The 17316-nt window shown below is 42.7% G+C and overlaps 1 long non-coding RNA gene across 1 annotated transcript; it reads right to left on the bottom strand.

Annotated features, from left to right (window-relative positions):
- Positions 1–1936: 1936 nt before the first annotated feature.
- Positions 1937–3535, bottom strand: LOC110013478. Its single transcript, XR_002288614.2, has 2 exons — positions 2211–3535; positions 1937–2123 (listed from the first exon to the last, which is right to left on the bottom strand). It is a non-coding gene; the product is annotated as an uncharacterized LOC110013478 (long non-coding RNA).
- Between the last annotated feature and the right edge of the window lie 13781 nt (positions 3536–17316).

Genomic DNA, 17316 nt, shown 5'->3' with positions numbered 1-17316 from the left:
TTCGTTAACGGATATGATACTTTAACCACAGACAATGATAAAATTTGTGGTCAACCATTTTGACAACCATCAGGTGGTAAACCTGATAAAGACTCTGATGAAGGTGGAAGTGTCAGAAAACATGTCAGGTATGTGAAAAAACACAAACCATCTCTGAGAAAAAAATAACCCAAGAAGTCAGTTAATCTTATAGACACAATGAACTTTATTGAATTAATAATAAAGATGTTTGTAAAAACAGTTTTCCTTTATTGCAATTGACATTGTTTGTAAACAGACATTAAAATCTATTCACATGTGGACATGATCCTGTGTAGATGAAAACAAAGGATCATGTCATCGCAGGAAATGGTTGTTTGTAAAAAGACACGACAAAATCACCAGTGTTTGTTGTTTGTAAAAACATGGGCCCATGTCACACGTAATGGTTGTTTATGAAGATTTTAAGCCTAGGGAGTGACTGCTGGTAAACCGAAAGGATGATGTAGCAGTTTTCACCATCCAAACTTCTATTTTTAGAGCAATTGTGGAAATGAGAGATGAACTGTTCATGGTTCAAAGTTATTGGTGAGGACTCGCGGTGATTACCGGACGAAATAAGCTGGATAGGTTCCGTACGTTGAGTGATCTTAGAAAGTAATTTACCCCCCAAACCGGCGGCCTTAACAGGAGTGACTAGGGCTTCAACCGGTAATTCAAGTCGACGAACGAGATTGGAATCTATAAGGCTGTGTTCAGCTCCAGAATCAATTAGGGCGTTACATTCATGGACTTGGTTAAGACATGAAAACTTGACAGGCATGAACAGGAAAGGCTCGGTGGTCTTTTCCGACTGGTCCCCTCGCGACCTGTCGCTTAGCGAGGGGTTCGGGAGTTTAAACGGATGGGACAGTGTGAGACAGTGTGGTTGGCATCTCTGCAATAAAAACATAAACCCTTGTTGTGGCGTTTAAGCCTTTCTTCAGGGGAGATTTTTGAATATCCTATCTGCATGGGTTCGTCAGCGAAGGTACTTGGGGCGTCAGCGCCAGCGGTCGTAGGTTGGTGAACCAGAAAGGGACGATGAGGAACATCAGAGGGGGGTCAACGTGGAGTTAAGCTCCGTTCTGCCTGGCGCTCAGGGAGCCGTATGTCAGAGTAGAGTGCGGCGGTCACAAGCTCTTCAAAATTATCTGCTTCGGGTTGGGTGCATAAATGATCTTTGATTTTATCGTTCAGGTATTGGTAGAAGATTCCCTTGAGAGCAATGTCCGGCCAGCCCGCCTCAACCGCCAAAATACGGAAGTCTATAATATGATCGCTCACCGGACGGTTACGCTGCTTGAGGCTGAGTAACCGCCGAGTTGCTTCTTCCACTTTGCGTGGCTGGTCGAAAACTAGTTGAAATTCACCAATGAAGCGGTCAAAGGGGAGATGAGAGAGTGGTTTGTGGCTAAAAAGGCCTGGGCCCACTGAAGAGCTTTACTGCGGAGTGAATTGACAACTAAGGAGATCTTGCGCTGATCAGAATGATAATACCGGGTGCTTGTTGAAAGAGTAGTCAGCACTGTAATAGGAAACCGCCGCATGCTTCTACGTCACCGTAGAATGGAACAGGCTGCGACTGGATGTTTTCCTCCGGGGAGACGGAAGTGACGGTGGTGATGTCATCGGAAGCAGGGGGTGCAGCAGCGACGGTGGAACTAGAAGCTTGGCCTGTAACTCCGGTTAGGGTATGCGTGATGCTATCCAAACGACGGAATAACTCCTGTTGAGCAGCGGTCATTTGTGAGAGGGCGTCGGACTGGCGACTGAGCAACATACCTTGTTGGGTGATGGCAAGGCGGAGTCCTTCCGGGTCAGTTGAGTCGGGTGAATGGCTAGTTCGTTCTGTCATGACTAGCAGGCGTAGTGACTCAGGTGCTGGAACCCGGAAGGAGACTCGGCAGGCAGTGAGTTGAGTAAAGAAGAGATTTAATAGGAGAGGGTAGAGCTGAGATCTAGGATCTTTCCAGGTAGTCCAAGGTGTGGTTGGAGGGTTTTGCTAGCAGCAACCGCGTGATCCGAGAAGGAGCCAGAGATCGTCAGAGAGAGACAGCGAGAGAAGAACCGTAACCGGGTAAGTTCCTCAGGAGGGCGAGGTCCTGGAGTGAATGCAAAAGACAAAGCATATTAGTCGAGAGCATGAAAACAGGCAAGAGCGAGAATCAAGGTGAGGCCAGGAGATGCACCGTAGGAATACAACGAACTAGCGTCGGTTACAGGTCCGTGGTCTCCTTAAGAGGCTGCCGGCTGATGAGGATGAGGAGGCGCAGCTGGAGGCATCAGGTGGAGCTGATGAGGAGGAGGGGTCAGCCGGAAGCACTGTGACACTGTTTTTTGTTGCAGCAGTTTGATTTTGAGATATCAAATTCTATTAAACACAGCTTTATCCATCCCCTCTCTCAAAATGCCAGACTTAACATGTAATACAGTATGCTATTGGAATTTTATTCTCATAGAATGTAAAGTAGTCCATACAGAAATATTTTTGTGTGCTTCCTTCTCAAACTGGTGGCATATTTTACATCACTTTATGGCAGCAAGATATAATCTATTAATGAGAGACTTCTATTAGGTTTTTTATCTGTAATATTGAGCTTGAAATATATAGCGCTGATCACAATAATGTGACTAAAATATATATCCAGTATATAACAGGACTGCTATAAACTATTTTGCTACTGTATATCATATTCCAATCAAGTTTGAATCTGCATGATAAGGTCCTATTTCTGATCACATTCTCTTTGGGACATCCCTAGTTTCAACATGGACCTGACATCCTTTCAGTTCTAAACAGTTTAAGCACACATTTACCATGTTAATACAGTTTATGTGGAGAGTGAGTTTTGTTCATGTTGGTTGTCTGAACAGTATGATCCTGTTCTCTCCTGGACCTCCGAGTTACGCATTAAGTTGTTTCAACTATACATTTCTCTCATTCAAGCGTCATCTTAAGGTTCTTGGTGGGACATTCTTTCTATCTACTGTTCACTATTGCTGTCGCCGTGGAAACGGTCATTATGTATCCATCTGTCTGCACCGATGAAATACACAAACGGATGATAAGGATTGATTCGTACTTGTAGTAACCTGCTGTGTCATTTGGGTCCTGTTGCCACAGTTATGTGAGGTGCCTGAGTTTGTTGCTATGAGAACTTCAAGTTTATCTTGTTGTCATAGCAACCTGTGGAACGTGCATTTCAAGGCAACAGGACAGCATTGATATTAGGTTTTTGAACATTGATTGCAGGTTACTGGTTAGTGGCCAGCTGCTGCCTATCATATTGTTGCTATCATCATGTAACTTAGAAGAACATAAACACTCACCTGAGCACAGGTGTTAGCTCAACAGCCTGAATGACTGAAATATTTCACACTAGTTGGTTTTAAGGCATAAGTATGCGTGTGAACACTATCTGTTTTGTGTACATGTCGACAGGTGGACATTTTTGCAACTAACAGGTGTGTTTATAACATTTGAGTGTGTGTGTGGACAGGCTCCGCCCTTTTTTTTTTTTTTACATTTAAACCTTACCATAATGATTAACAACCAGTAAACTTGTTGCTTTATGCTGCTTCATGGTCTTATCCCCCTTCCCCTCCTATTATCACCCCCTACCCCCCCTCTCTTTAACGTCCCTCTCTCTCTTCCCCTCTTTCCTTTTCCGTCCGGTCCAACACCAAAGATTTTCAGACATGTTTGAAATTAATAAAGTTTGGCCTCAATTACAAAAGGGGTTTATTCAGACATACCTTTGGTTTGTCTGAAGATTAATAACCCCTCTTGTTAAAGTAAAATATGTCCAACCCAAGAGGCCCTCAGCTCTCATCTGACTGCCCAGCTGTTGGACAGGACAAGTTAAAAGAAAAAAAAGAAGAAAAAAAAAAAGAAAAAAAAAAATCATGTAACTGTGGTATGAGGTACACTTACAAATGTCATAAAGTAAATAAAATGTAAAGGCTAATCTCATGACTGAAATTGTCCTTACTTTCAACAGAGGCATCAAAGGCCTAAGCTCAGAAGAAGCTTTTTGAATCGTTAAACACCGGAGCTTCAGCTCAATGACTTTCTTTGAATTACCTTAACTCTACAACTGTTGAAGCAACAACCTAATTTACCAAGCTTATCTTATCTTATCTTATCAAATACAGTCATTCCAACATATTCTAAAGCTGAGAAAGCGACTGCGCTGATTTGGTTATACAATTACTGTAATTACAAGTACAGCAGTACAGTAGTAACTGCATAAACTATCAAAGAGTTACATTAGTGGGAAGAACGTGTTATGTTGTGTTGCCATCTCTAGGTTTAAAAGGTTTATGGCAGGTCTGAAAATTTTGTGTGGGTAGGGAACAGGTAGGATGGTACAAAAGGGCAAAAGTGGCAATTTTGACTTTAAGGTGGCCAATATTTGTCAATACCATATACAAAATTTAAATTGCTGTGCTAAAAGGGTATGGAATGTAACAAAGACAATGGCGGAAATAAAGTCCTGTCATGATTTTTTTTTTTCGTTCATGTGGCATCACATTCTAGCTAAGAAAGAATGCTGCCAGTTCAATTTTACCACTGATATAGTACAATGTTGTAAGTAGCTTGATCTGTTTGAAAGTGAAACCAATACACATTTGTTATTGAATTATTTTCTATTTTGCTGAACTCACATACATCACACACATCCAGAGAACAACATAAACATCTGGCACATGTATTTTCTGTTGGAGGTAAGGTATTAAAACCATTGTTACTAACATTGTTTGTGCCATTTGTAAAGCTTCAGAGTAGCTATTAATAACAATGATTATTCAGATTTTGATTATTTAGTCTGTTTACAGAGAAAAAAAAACAAGTTTCATTTTTCAAATGCATATTTTCACCAATTAATTCATGTATTTAGATATATTTACATTTGTATAATAACTGAAGAGTTAGTTAACTTGCTTAATATTTAATTAGAAGGTAACATTTTTAAAGAATTAAATTAAATGTTTAGTCTCTATATCTAATTTTATCAAATTAAACTTTTAGGTTCGAAATTAAATGTTTATTTCCCAATGAAATACTTAAGCTGAAAATTGAAGTCAAAATAAATATTTAGATTAGAGTTAAATATTAAATTTTAGCCACCAGGGCGCCCTAGCCATGGTCTTATTGTGCTAGTTGTGTCAGGAAGGGCATCTGACGTAAAATCTTTGCCAAACCAAATATGCGAATCAGACCTATGATCTATATACTAGATCAGTCGAGTTCCGGGTTAACAACGTCCGGCTTCGGTGCTGCTCTCCGGCAGGGTGTCGCAGGAAATTGGACTACTGTGGGTCAAAGAAGGACAGGGGGAAGGTGCGTTTCGTAGGAGAGAAAAAAAGAGGAAATTCGCGTATGTTAGACAGGGAGACGAATGTTAGACAGGGAGTAGGGACATTAAACATTGAAACTATAAGAGAAAAAGGTAGAGAATTAGTTGACATGATGCAGAGGAGGAATGTAGATATACTGTGTGTCTAGGAGACCACGTGGAAAGGTAGCAAGGCTAGAAGCTTAAGAGCAGGGTTCAAGCTGTTTTATCATGGTGGAGATGGGAAGAGAAAGGGAGATGTTATCTTAAAGGAGGAGTTTGTTCGGAGTGTTGGGAAGGGGAGTCGGCATAGGGGCAGTTCATAAGCATACATTTAACCAAGAATGGCTTTTTTTAAGATTTATACGATTTTACGCACCAACAACGCTAATACACAGAAGGGACTGGTTAACATGTTAAAATAATAACCTGTCTTTTCTTTTGAATTGAATTCAATTTTATTTATATAGCCCAAGATCACAATAATAGTCATCTCAATATGCTTTGTACCGGTAATTGTAAGGTAAACATAAAATCATAATGGTAATGAAGACATCAAATTCAACAGGTAAATTCTAAACTGAACTAACATAACAGACTAAACTAAACTGGGCATCCCTTAAACCAGGGGTATCAAGCTCATTTTGGTTCAGGGGCCACATTTAGCCCGTCTGATCTCAGGTGGGCTCACCAGTATCATAAAAGCAAAATAACCTATGGTCAGCTTGTCTGTAGCTTTGTTTTGGTTTTTTGTCAGTTGGAAAAAATGCCTCAACCAACACAGTAGCCTAATCACTTATTTTATCTATTTTTTCTTTCCATTTTTAATCTTTATTCAGCCTTCAAAGAGTTACAAGTGTAAAAATTACAAGGCATCTTATAACTACGGTTAATACACCTTCACATGAACTTATATCAAGCTTGAGGCCATCATGCTTACAAACAAAATTTTGATGATCATGAAGACCCCCCCCCCCCAATCCCTTTCTTTTCCTCCCCAGTCCCTCCGCCCACTTCAGACAGTTAAAAAAAAAAAAAAAAAAAGAGGGAGGGCACAGTGTTCCACTCATAATGGGCCGATCATGTTCAAGTCCTTACGGTCTGGGTCAGGAAAGGCTCCAACACGTTTTCATCTTCCTGAAGGTTTCCATTAATCTTGTAGATCAAATGTTCAAATGAGGCTGTTTTGCTAGGGCTGTATATCATTCAGTGTACTGTATGTGGGGTTGCTCTGTCCCTTCCAATGCCTCAAAATGACCCTCTTGGCAGTGGTAAGTCCAATTTTAAGCCATTGTGCTTTTTTTTATTTATTTTTTATTGTAGCAGTGTTGTCAATATGATTCAGAAGGCATAGTGTAGGAGTTAAAGTCAAATTCAGATTTAATGTATTGTTTATCTTTCCCATGATTCCGTGCCAGTAAGAGGTGAGACCTGGGCAGGTAAAAAAAACACATGAATCATGTCCCCATGGTGTTGTTTACATCCCTAGCAGTGGTTGACGTCACACATCCCTGCTTTATTCAGTTTTAAAGGTGTCCAGTGTAGTTTATTGAGGATTTTAAATTGGATTAGTTTAGGTTGTGCGTCTCTCATTGGCTTTAACATTTTTTTGATGATTGTACCCCATTCATCCTCTTCAAATGTTTTTCGTAAATCTATTTCTCAGACTCTTTGGAGCCCTGAGTTGACCACATTGATACTTTCGGTGAAATATTTATAAATGAGACTTATCAAATGTGTTAACTTTCCTATTTTTTTAAAAGTAAAAAGAGCAGGTGATTCGATAAGTAGGTTGTGTGGTCTGAAGAGGTTTCGTTTGGAGAGACAATCTCTTATTTGTAGAAATTTCCAACAGTATTTGTTGTCAAGGTTATATGTAGTCTGTAAATCTCTATATTTAACTAGGACATTATTTTCAAAAAAGAAGTTTATATTTACGACACGTTTAGTAAACCAATTTGCCCAAAAGAACATGTTGCCCCCGATTTTTAATTTAGGGGTTGTTCCAAACGGAAGACGTGCCGCATTAAAAAGGAAGAAATATTTATTTTCTATGCAAGTGTAGCCACACACTTCTGGTGTGAATCATGATTGGATTCGATTTAACCATTTCAGTAGGCCGCTGTGACAAATAATCATAAAGTTTGAATGGAAAGATTATTTCCGATTCCAAGTCCACCCATATTGGTCTGTCCTCTTAGTTTAATAAAAGAGTGGTTATTTGTGCACTGGTGAAGGCCTCTTTATAGAGCTGCATATTTGGTAATCCTAATCCTCCAAATTCTATTCTAATCTGAAGTTTTTTCAAAATCATTATGGGCCTTTTCCCAGCCCATATAAACCTGCTTATCATTTTTTTCAATGGATTTAAATATAGACTGTGGGACTGTAAGTGGTAACATATTAAATAAATAGTTTAATTTTGGTTTTATAGTCAACTTTAGTCATCTTTAACCCATACTGAAATCTGCAGTTTATCCCAACCCTTCAGAAGTACTTTTATTTTATTGATTGTTAGTTCAAAGTTATCCTGTATTATATTTTCCAATCTCGTGTTCAAAAGTATACCCAAGATTTTAAGATTTTTTGCGGTCCATTGGAGCTTCCAATCCTGAATCTGAGTCTTGTAGCAAAGTTTTGATTGGGGCACTAGTTCGCATTTTGACCAGTTAATCTTGAAGCTTAATATCTCTGAATATACCTTGAAGGAATTTATATTTTTGGTAATTTCATTAGGGTTGTCTTAATTTTTATTACATTGAAGATAAGTCATTTGCTGAAGTGTGTGCTTTAACATCCTTTGAACTCTGAAGTTGCGTCCTTAAGTTGCATATGTGAGAAGGCTGCAGCTCCACGCTCATGCCCCATCAGGGGAAAAGAAAGGGATTCTTTGATCTTCTGAGGCCATTTGGTTGTAGGTCTGACATGGGCCATAAATTAACTATCTCTGGGACTGTAGCTATGGGAACAACTCCAGGCGTTCGTTCACGTGTGAAGAACAAAGCTCTAGGATCGACTCCCTGCGGTGACAGTTCCTGCCACCCATGGGGATTCCGTACCGTCCATCTGTGAGGTTCCCCCCAGAGACCAGATGCTGTGATGGACTGAAGGAAGTAGGCGGGCTCCTCTGTCAGCCAATCTCTAGCGACCAGAGGCGGAGATTCAGCCGCGGGGGAGGAGGTTCTGACCACATGTTTAAAAGTCTGCACTCAAGAAACTTTCTTTTGTTCCCAGACGGCCTCATGTGATTCGTATTTGTAACTTCTTACGTTTTGATGGTTTTGGATTTGGGAACCCAGATCGATCTGTTTTATTCTGTTTTATTTTTGTTTAGAGCTCTTTTTTAGGGAAATAAAACCTCTTAATTTTATTCCGTTCGCATTTTCTGGTCATTCTCCCGACATACGAACACGCATGGAAGAAATCTCAAAGCGACAGATTTCTCATTTTTCTTCAACCTCTATGAGGTTAAATAAGGGGGGTAATGACTCTTGGGGATCTGACAGTAAAAGCATTATGTCATCTGCAAAAATCAGCAATTTGTTATCAAGTCCTCCCATTGTTACCCCTTGAGTCAGTCTGTCTGATAGCTTGTGCTAGTGGTTCAAGTATAATAATAAAAAGAAGTGGTGATAAAGGATCTCCCTGTTTGGTCCCACGTTCCAGATTAAATTTGGGTCGATCTTAATCCATTAGTTGTTACGACGGCCTTTGGGTTAGTCTATATCATTTTAATAACTTTCCGGAAGGATGTTCCATATCCAAAAATTTCAAGTACATATTGTAAATAATCTTAGCTGACCCTTTTAAAACACTTTTTCTGCATCTAGCAACAGAGCAGCTACTGAGCAATTTAAGTATTGGGATTTCCTTATTAAATGTAGGATGCGTCTTAAGATATCTGAGAGATTTCTACCCTAGACAAAACCGACCTGGTCAGGGTTAATAACAGATCCAACTACTTCGTTCATTCGCAATGCAAAATTTTTTGTTAAAAGTTTAGCGTCACATCACAAAAGGCTTACTGGTCTGTAGCTCGCACACTCCAGAGGGTCTTTCCCTTTTTTCAATGACTATAATTATGGATTCAGTCATTGAAGGAGCGAGATGATGAGAATCAATAGCCTGATTAAATGTTTTTTAGAATTTTTGGGCCTACTTCAGATATATATTTTTTGTCAAATTTATTGGGAATGCTGTCGAAGCCTGGTGTTTTCCCATTAGGTGAAGCTTTGACAGCTTTGTTCAGCTCTAGAGTTATTGGTCCTTCTAATTTGTTGGCATTCTCTTCCGACAGTTTAGGAAGGTTTAACTTCTCAAAAATATTTTCCGCGTTGTTCAAATCACATTGACCTTCACGAGAGTATAATTTTTCGTTAAACTGTTTAAACACTATATTAATACCTTTCTGGCTGGTGACTATGTTCCCTTCCTTGTTTTTTATAGCGCAGATTTGGCGAGATGCTTGTTGTGTCTTTAATTGATTAGCTAACAGTCTGCTGGCTTTCTCATCGGATTCATACCATTCCTGTTTGATTCTATAAAGCGAGTGTTCTGCTTTTTTGGAAAATGTTTTATTTAGCTCATGTTTAGCTTTAATTAGATGGTTGAGGATTGACGGGTTAGGTTTTTCACAATATTCCTTCTCTAATTTCTTAATCTCTTCTTCATATAAAGCTGTTTTTTGTTGGTCTTGTTTTTGGATTAAAGAAGAGTGCTGTATCAGAATTCCTCGGATGTAGGCTTTAAACCCATCCCATATAAAACCTTGTAACCTCTGTAGTATTATCGTTAATCTCGAAATATTCTGTAATTTGGTTTTGCAGTTGTGCACAGAACTCATCATTTAGTATACTTGTGTTCATCCTCCACCCCTTAATTCTTTCTTGGTGGGCCCTCAGTTGGAGAATTTAATCTATGGGGGCGTTATCGCTTATTGCTATTGTACCAATATTACAGTTGCAAACACTTTCAACAAGAGAGTGTGATAGCAGAAAGTAATTTATGCGGCTGTATACTGAGTGTCTATTGGAGTAAAAGATGTAGTCACAAACTGATGGATTCAGCAGCCTCCACATATCAAGAAGGCCAACATCTTTACATACAGGTTTTATTGCGTCCTGGGTTTGCTCACTCTGGGGACAGATTTCCTGGACCTATCCAGCAAAACATCCAATACTTGGTTTAAGTCTACTCCCATGATAATAGGGAAATCCCAAAAATTTAGAAAAGTTTTCCTTAGCTGTAAGAAGAATTCAGGGTCCTCTACATTGGGAGCATATACTTTCCCAAAAATTACATTTTGTCCAGATAAATTTATCAGCAAAATAATCACTCGCCCTTCATCATCTTTAAATATTTTCTCCACGTGGACCCTAAGATGTGTAGAAAATAAAATTGACATTCCACTCTTTTTCTGATTGAAGGTATTCTGAAATGTTTGGCCCACCCATCTGTCTTTTATTCTGAAAGTGTCTTTTTCTATTAGGTGTGTTTCTTGAAGCATGATTACATCCGCGTTCTTTTGTTTTAAATATTGTAGTACTTTACGTCTTTTGGTGTATGAGCCCAGGCCATTAACGTTCCAGGAAGATATTTTAATTAAGGTGCCTAGGATGCGCTGTGATGCTGTAGTATCGCGAGATCCGACGAGAGTAGTGTGGTGAGTTAACTTGGCGGCGCGTAAGTTGTAAACAACATTTTGGTTTATTTCATTATACCGCCATATTTAAATAATCCAGAAAGTTAACAAATTCTGAAAAAGTTTGTTAAGCATTTGCCAGCCTGGAGGACCTGGAGAATTACATCGACGAGTGTTTCAATACCTGCGTCATGGGGAAATCCAGCACCACCACTCCTTCCTCCAAACGCAACCGTCCCGAAGATTTTCCCGGGGCTGCCTCCTCTCCAGGCAGCAACATGAGCGACATTCTTGACTCCATAGATAAAAAGCTCTCTAGCCTTGATTGCCGCTTAAACTTGCTGGACATTCTCCGTAAAGAATTTCAAGGCCTGCAAGAGTCTCTGGAATTCAACCAGCAGCAGGTGCGGGAGCTTGCAGCGGAGAACCAGGCCCTCAGAGATAACGTCAAGACACTGAGCAGTGACACCGCTCATCTTTCTGAGGAAGACCGTTCCATCAAGGAAACCCTCCTGGATCTTCAGGCGAAGAGCATGAGGGACAACCTGGTGATCTCGGGGATTCCAGAGGAGGCAGGGGAAGACCCGGAGGCCACGGTGAAGACCTTCATGGAGGCCCACCTGAGATTCCCAAGGAGGAGGTCCAGAAGATCAGTTTCCACAGGGTTCACCGGCTCTGAGGAAAGAGGCTAGACAACCAGCACCCGAGTCCAATTGTAGCTAAATTTGAACATTATCAACAAAAGGAGCTGGTGAATGGCCGAGGCCGGGACCTGAAGGGAACGCACTTAGGCGTTAACGACCAGTTTCCGGTCGGGATCCTCCGCCGTCGGAAAATCCTCTTCCCACTGAGGAGGAAGCATCTCACTGCTGGATCACGAGCGGTGGTGTCGTTCAAGAAACTGTACGAGGACGGCCGGCTGTTCCGTGACCCAGAGTTAACACCCTTGCTGTGCTGAAGGCTTTCAGAGAGGCGCACTGACATCTGTGCTGCCCAGAAACCAGCTAAACTTATTTAATTGAATGGGAAATAATAGGATCATCATTAATCCACACCTCTCAGGAAAACTGTTTTTTTTCTTCCCCTCACATTCATGTTTTTGTTGTTGTTTCGTTGTTTTTGTTTTTTGTTCTCTTTTCCTCTCTCTTTTCTCTTGTCCCCCCTTTCCTCGTATGTGAATCAGGCAACGCATCCAAGGTGAGTATTTATTTATGCACAGGACAGGCGCGCGCGCATACTAGCTAGGGAGGGTGGGTGGGGGGACACACTGATTTTTTCCAAAAACAATAAACTGTGATGATGAGGCAGCTTTCCAGGACTAAGGAAAGTTGTTTTAATGTGACAAAAAAAGGGCTTGGTGTGTTTACAATCTGCTCTGCTGCACCTGCAGCCACGCTTCTCACACACGGAACTGGTAACGCTCCTCGCCACGATGTCTGCCTTTTTTCAGAACGTTGTACACAACCACCTGATCCATCAGGTCGCTAAACTAGAATCTGTTGCTGGGAGGTTCTGCAGAACTTTGGCCCGCTTTGCAGAAAGCATTTTAGCAGACGCTAAGCGCAGTAGCCGCTGCCGTGCTTCACTCCTATTTATTTGAGCCGCTGAAAATCACAGCAATCCACGTTTTTTTTTATATCTTACTGGCAGCAACATGGCTCAGAGTTTTTGTTTGGTACCCATTTCAAGTAAAAACGAAGTAATTCATGTCTCACAACAACAGAACAAACTGCCTTTGGCTGCAGTCTTCCTGTTGTCTGGTGCAGAGTAGAGCTGCTCAAAGAGGCTCCGTGCGCTCTGCTGCCAACTAGCGATCGGAGGGTGAAGTGGACAACAAGAGTCAGACACTGAAGGACGCTCAGATAAAATTAAATAAATATTGTTCTGGCAGCTTTTTGAATCGATACAAGTATTGCAAATGAAGTATTGCGATATATTGCCGAATCGATTTTTTCTTACACCCCTAGTGTAAACCAGCTGATCATCCCCTGTGCTGTTCACAATTCCCATTCATATATTCTGCTAGTTACAACTCCAACCAAAGAGGAGTTGCTGTTTTGATTAATAAAAACGTTACATTTACTCATAAGGATACAGTTACTGACCTAGAAAGCAGATTTATAAATATTAATATATCCATTCAGAATAAGGACTTTTGCATAGCCAGTACCTATGGCCCGAATGTTGATGACTCTTCGTTCTTTCACAGATTCTTCACCTCACTCTCGGTTCACTCTGACTCCACAATCATTATTGGAGGAGACGTCAATCTGATTCTGGACCCTGAACTTGACAAACTCAGCACAGTAGCGAACCACCGCACATGGCGGTCTGCAAGTATTCTAAAGCAGTACATGAATGATCTGGGTCTCTACGACGCTTGGCACTCATGTCACCCAAACACTAAAGGGTTCACCTTTTTTTCTCCAGTTCACCACTCACATTCTCGTTTAGATTATTTATTAATTAGTAAATCTCTGTTAAAAGAAATTAAAAGTTCCAGCATTCATCCAATTACTATCAGTGACCATGCACCAGTTTCCGTTAACATTTCTGGGGCAATATCCACACCCTCAGGTACAACCTGGAGGTTTAATACGTCTCTGTTAAAAAAAACAGGAATTTATTTAATTCTTTATAAAAAAAAGTGGGCAACCTTCTTAGAATTCAACAATACTCCAGACATCTCACCATGTCTTCTTTGGGAAAATCAACCTGTCAGATCTACCATTTGTTAGCCAAACAGTTAAAAAACAGGATTGTTTCCAAAGTATTAATATAAACGCCACTTTAACAGCATGGTGGGAATTTCTCAAAATATCAAAATCATCAATTCAACCGTGCAAAATGACACCCATCTGGAACAACCCGGACATCCTCATAAACAAAAAAATTATACACTTCCCAGCTTGGCAAGCTGGGGGCGTAAAACAATTAGAGCGCATAATTATTGATAAAAGATTCATAACTCCCCAGGAACTTCAAGACAAACATGGAATAAATAACTTCTTGGAATATCAGCAACTTAAAATCTATTATTACTAAAAAATTTAAATACAAAGACATTGATTTAAAGCCACCAGAAGCAGTTGCCTCTTTGATTAATTTTTCAATGAGTAAAAACTTCTCCAAAATATACAAACTTTTATGTAATTTACATAATAATATTCTACTTCCGACAACAAAATGGGATGCATATTTAAGCATCAGCACAGATGAAAGCTTCTGGTCAGAACTTTGTCTAAACACCTTTAAACTGACAAAAAGTCCAAATCTGCAGTTAATCCATATTGAAAATGTTCAATATGTAAGAGAAACATGTAAACATTTGAACATCAATTTTCATGAAAGGAACAAATAAATAAATGAAAAAAAAATCCATTTCAAAACACTTCACAGAATTTACTACACTGGACAGAGAATATTCAAGATGGGTCTCAGTAACTCAGACATTTGCGATCACTGTGATAGTAATCTACCCGACAGTTACATGCATGCACTGTGGTTCTGCACACCTGTCCAGGCTCTCTGGCAGCAGGTATGTGCCGATCTATCAGTATGGTTTAAGGTTTCAATCACGGCTTCACTATCACTTTGTGTGCTTGGTGACATGAGTCCCATCGATATAGAAGAAGGATTAGTATCAATCATTTTCATAACTCTTTGTTTTACGCCCCCAGCTTGGCAAGCTGGGGGCGTAAAACAATTAGAGCACCTAATTATTGATAAAAGATTCATAACTCCCCAGGAACTTCAAGACAAACATGGAATAAATAACTTCTTGGAATATCAGCAACTTAAAATCTATTATTACTAAAAGTTTTAAATGCAGAGACAATGATTTAAAGCTACCACAGTTAGTTACTTCTCTGATCAATTTTTCAATGAATAAAACTCTCTCCAAAATATATAAACTTTTATGTAATTTAGATAATAATATTTCAATTCCGACAACAAAATGGGATGCAGATTTGAGCATCAGCACAGATCAAAGCTTCTGGTCAGAACTTTGTCTAAACACCTTTAAACTGACAAAAAGTCCAAACTTGCAGCTAATCCATTTCAAAACTCTTCACAGAATTTACTACACTGGACAGAGGATGTTCAAGATGGGTCTCAGTTACTCAGACATTTGCGAGCACTGTGACAGTAATCTACCCGACAGTTACATGCACGCACTGTGGTTCTGCATACCTGTCCAGGCTCTCTGGCAGCAGGTATGTGCCGATCTATCAGTCTGGCTTAAGGTTTCAATCACAGCTTCACTGTCACATTGTGTGCTTGGTGACATGAGTGCCATCGATATAGAAGGAGGATTAGTATCTATCATTGTCATAACTCAACAAAAACAAAAAAATATAAATATAAGTCAACACAGAAATCTGCTGTTTGATCATATCAGCTTGGAAAAAATGTCAGCCCAAAGTTTAATTATATTTGAAAGAATTCAGTCTCTCTGGTCTCCCATTGCTAACTCCATGACTCAGAGGGTGGGGAGCCTGGTCGTCACTGCTGCTCACCTTTCTGCTGTGGTTCGGGGTGGGGGTCGGCGGGGATTCCATTGGTCGGGGGGTTGGGTCCGGTGCCTGGGTGGGGTGGGCTGGGGGCGCTGGGCGGTCTTCTGGGCTTGGGTGCAGGGGGGGGAGGTTGAATGATGGTCTGTCTAGCCGGGGGGTTGGTCTTTCTGCCTGTGCTGGGGTGGGTTGGCGGGGGGCCCTGCTCGGGGGGGAGATCCAGCGGCGATGGATGGGCTGCCGTTCTATACCTGGGGCTGGGATCAACCCTTTCCTGGCTCTGGGGGGGGTGGGGCAACACCTTTGGGACCCCCGGACGCTCATGTTGTCATCCACTGGGGCTGCGGGGTCTGGGGTGGGGTGGGGGGGTGTCGGGGCTTGTCGGCCCTGTCATGTGGGGGGGGGGCTTTCTAGGGGGGGGTTACTATCGGTACGGGACCTTGGGAGTTTGACGGGTTGGGGTGTCCGCTGAGGCAATCGGCGGTTGCCCCGGCCGGTTGGCTGCCCTGGTCCTGTCGAGGCCAGACCAGAGCTCTCCCAGGGCCGGCGCCTGGGGGTCGGGGCCTGGAATTGCTCCGGGGGGGGGTGGGGCTTTCTGGCTCCTCTCTCTCTGTGTGGGGTGGGTGGTTCTGGGCCTGGGGTGTCGGCGCCTCGGGGGGTGGGACCCCTGGGCTGGGGGGGACCTGGGCCCCATGGTGGGGGGGGCTGGGGGGGGGCTGTTTGACCACCGGGGGACAGTCTACCAGCTGTCCCCAACTTACCCCCTTCCTCATATAATCTCATATTAGGGTGAGGGGGTGGGGGGTTTAGCCTGCGATGCACCTGGGGAAGGGAGCTACTTGGCAGTGGTCCCCCTCCCGTGGTTGCCGTATGGAGTGGGCCCCCCCTCTCTCGGTTTTATTTGCAACTTATACATGTAGGGGCGTTGGTAGGGGGGGTGCTTGGACATCAATGCCAGTAAGCAGGTGTGCACACACCCTCACAAACACACACACACATGCATTTTGCAAGGAAGGTGGGACCTTGGACCATCTGTCCCCTACCCCATCCCCGGTAGGGGGTACTGGACCCTTGGCAGCGGCGGCCGTGTCCCCTCTGTGCTGGTTTCCTGGGCCCTCTCTCCACGCAGGGAGGGGGATCCCTGAGCTTTCTGGCAAGGCCAGACACCTGAGCCGGGGGTGTCCGTGTCCCTTTTGGGGTGGGTTCTGGTCCTTGCCAGCAGGTGCTGGGCCTCGCCAAATTTCCAACTGTGGCCAAGCCTGGTCGGCCCATGTTTACAACACCCCTTGTGGGCCCCCCTTTTCCCCGGGGTGCCCCCCTCCTGGGCGGGGCGGCTGGCCCCTGCCTTGTTCCCTTCTGGACCAACCGTGGGCCGGGTGGGTGGCTGCCTGTAGCGCGAAGCGGGTCTCCCTTGGAGGGTCCTGGCTCGTACCTGGGGTAGGGGCGGGGGGATGCCCAGAACTCCTGGGTGGTGATGAGGTGCTCGTCTGGGGCTGTGGGCACCCTTTTCGGGTGGGGCCCAGCGTTGGGCCCTCCTGGCGCGGCGGGGGGGCTTCTCTCCTGGTTGGGCTGGGTCAGTGCTCTCTTTCCCCCCATGCCTCCCTGCTCTCTGGCTCTGGGGGCCCCGTGGCGGTCCTGCTGGCCCTGGCCTGGGTGGCAGAAGTGGTCGCCCGGTGGGCGGTTGTTCTCTGCCTTCAGCCCGGCGGGGGGTCTTGGTGTGGGGGTGGCTGGGGACTCTCCCTCCTTCTTTTCACATTCCACTATCCATTTTAGAAGAACATAAACACTCACTTAAGCACAG

This window comes from Oryzias latipes, chromosome 7 (genome assembly GCF_002234675.1).
Source record: "Oryzias latipes chromosome 7, ASM223467v1".
Classification (NCBI taxonomy): Eukaryota; Metazoa; Chordata; class Actinopteri; order Beloniformes; family Adrianichthyidae; genus Oryzias; species Oryzias latipes.
The sequence above is the reverse complement of the archived record's forward strand: the minus strand, read 5'-3'. Positions and strand labels throughout refer to the sequence as shown.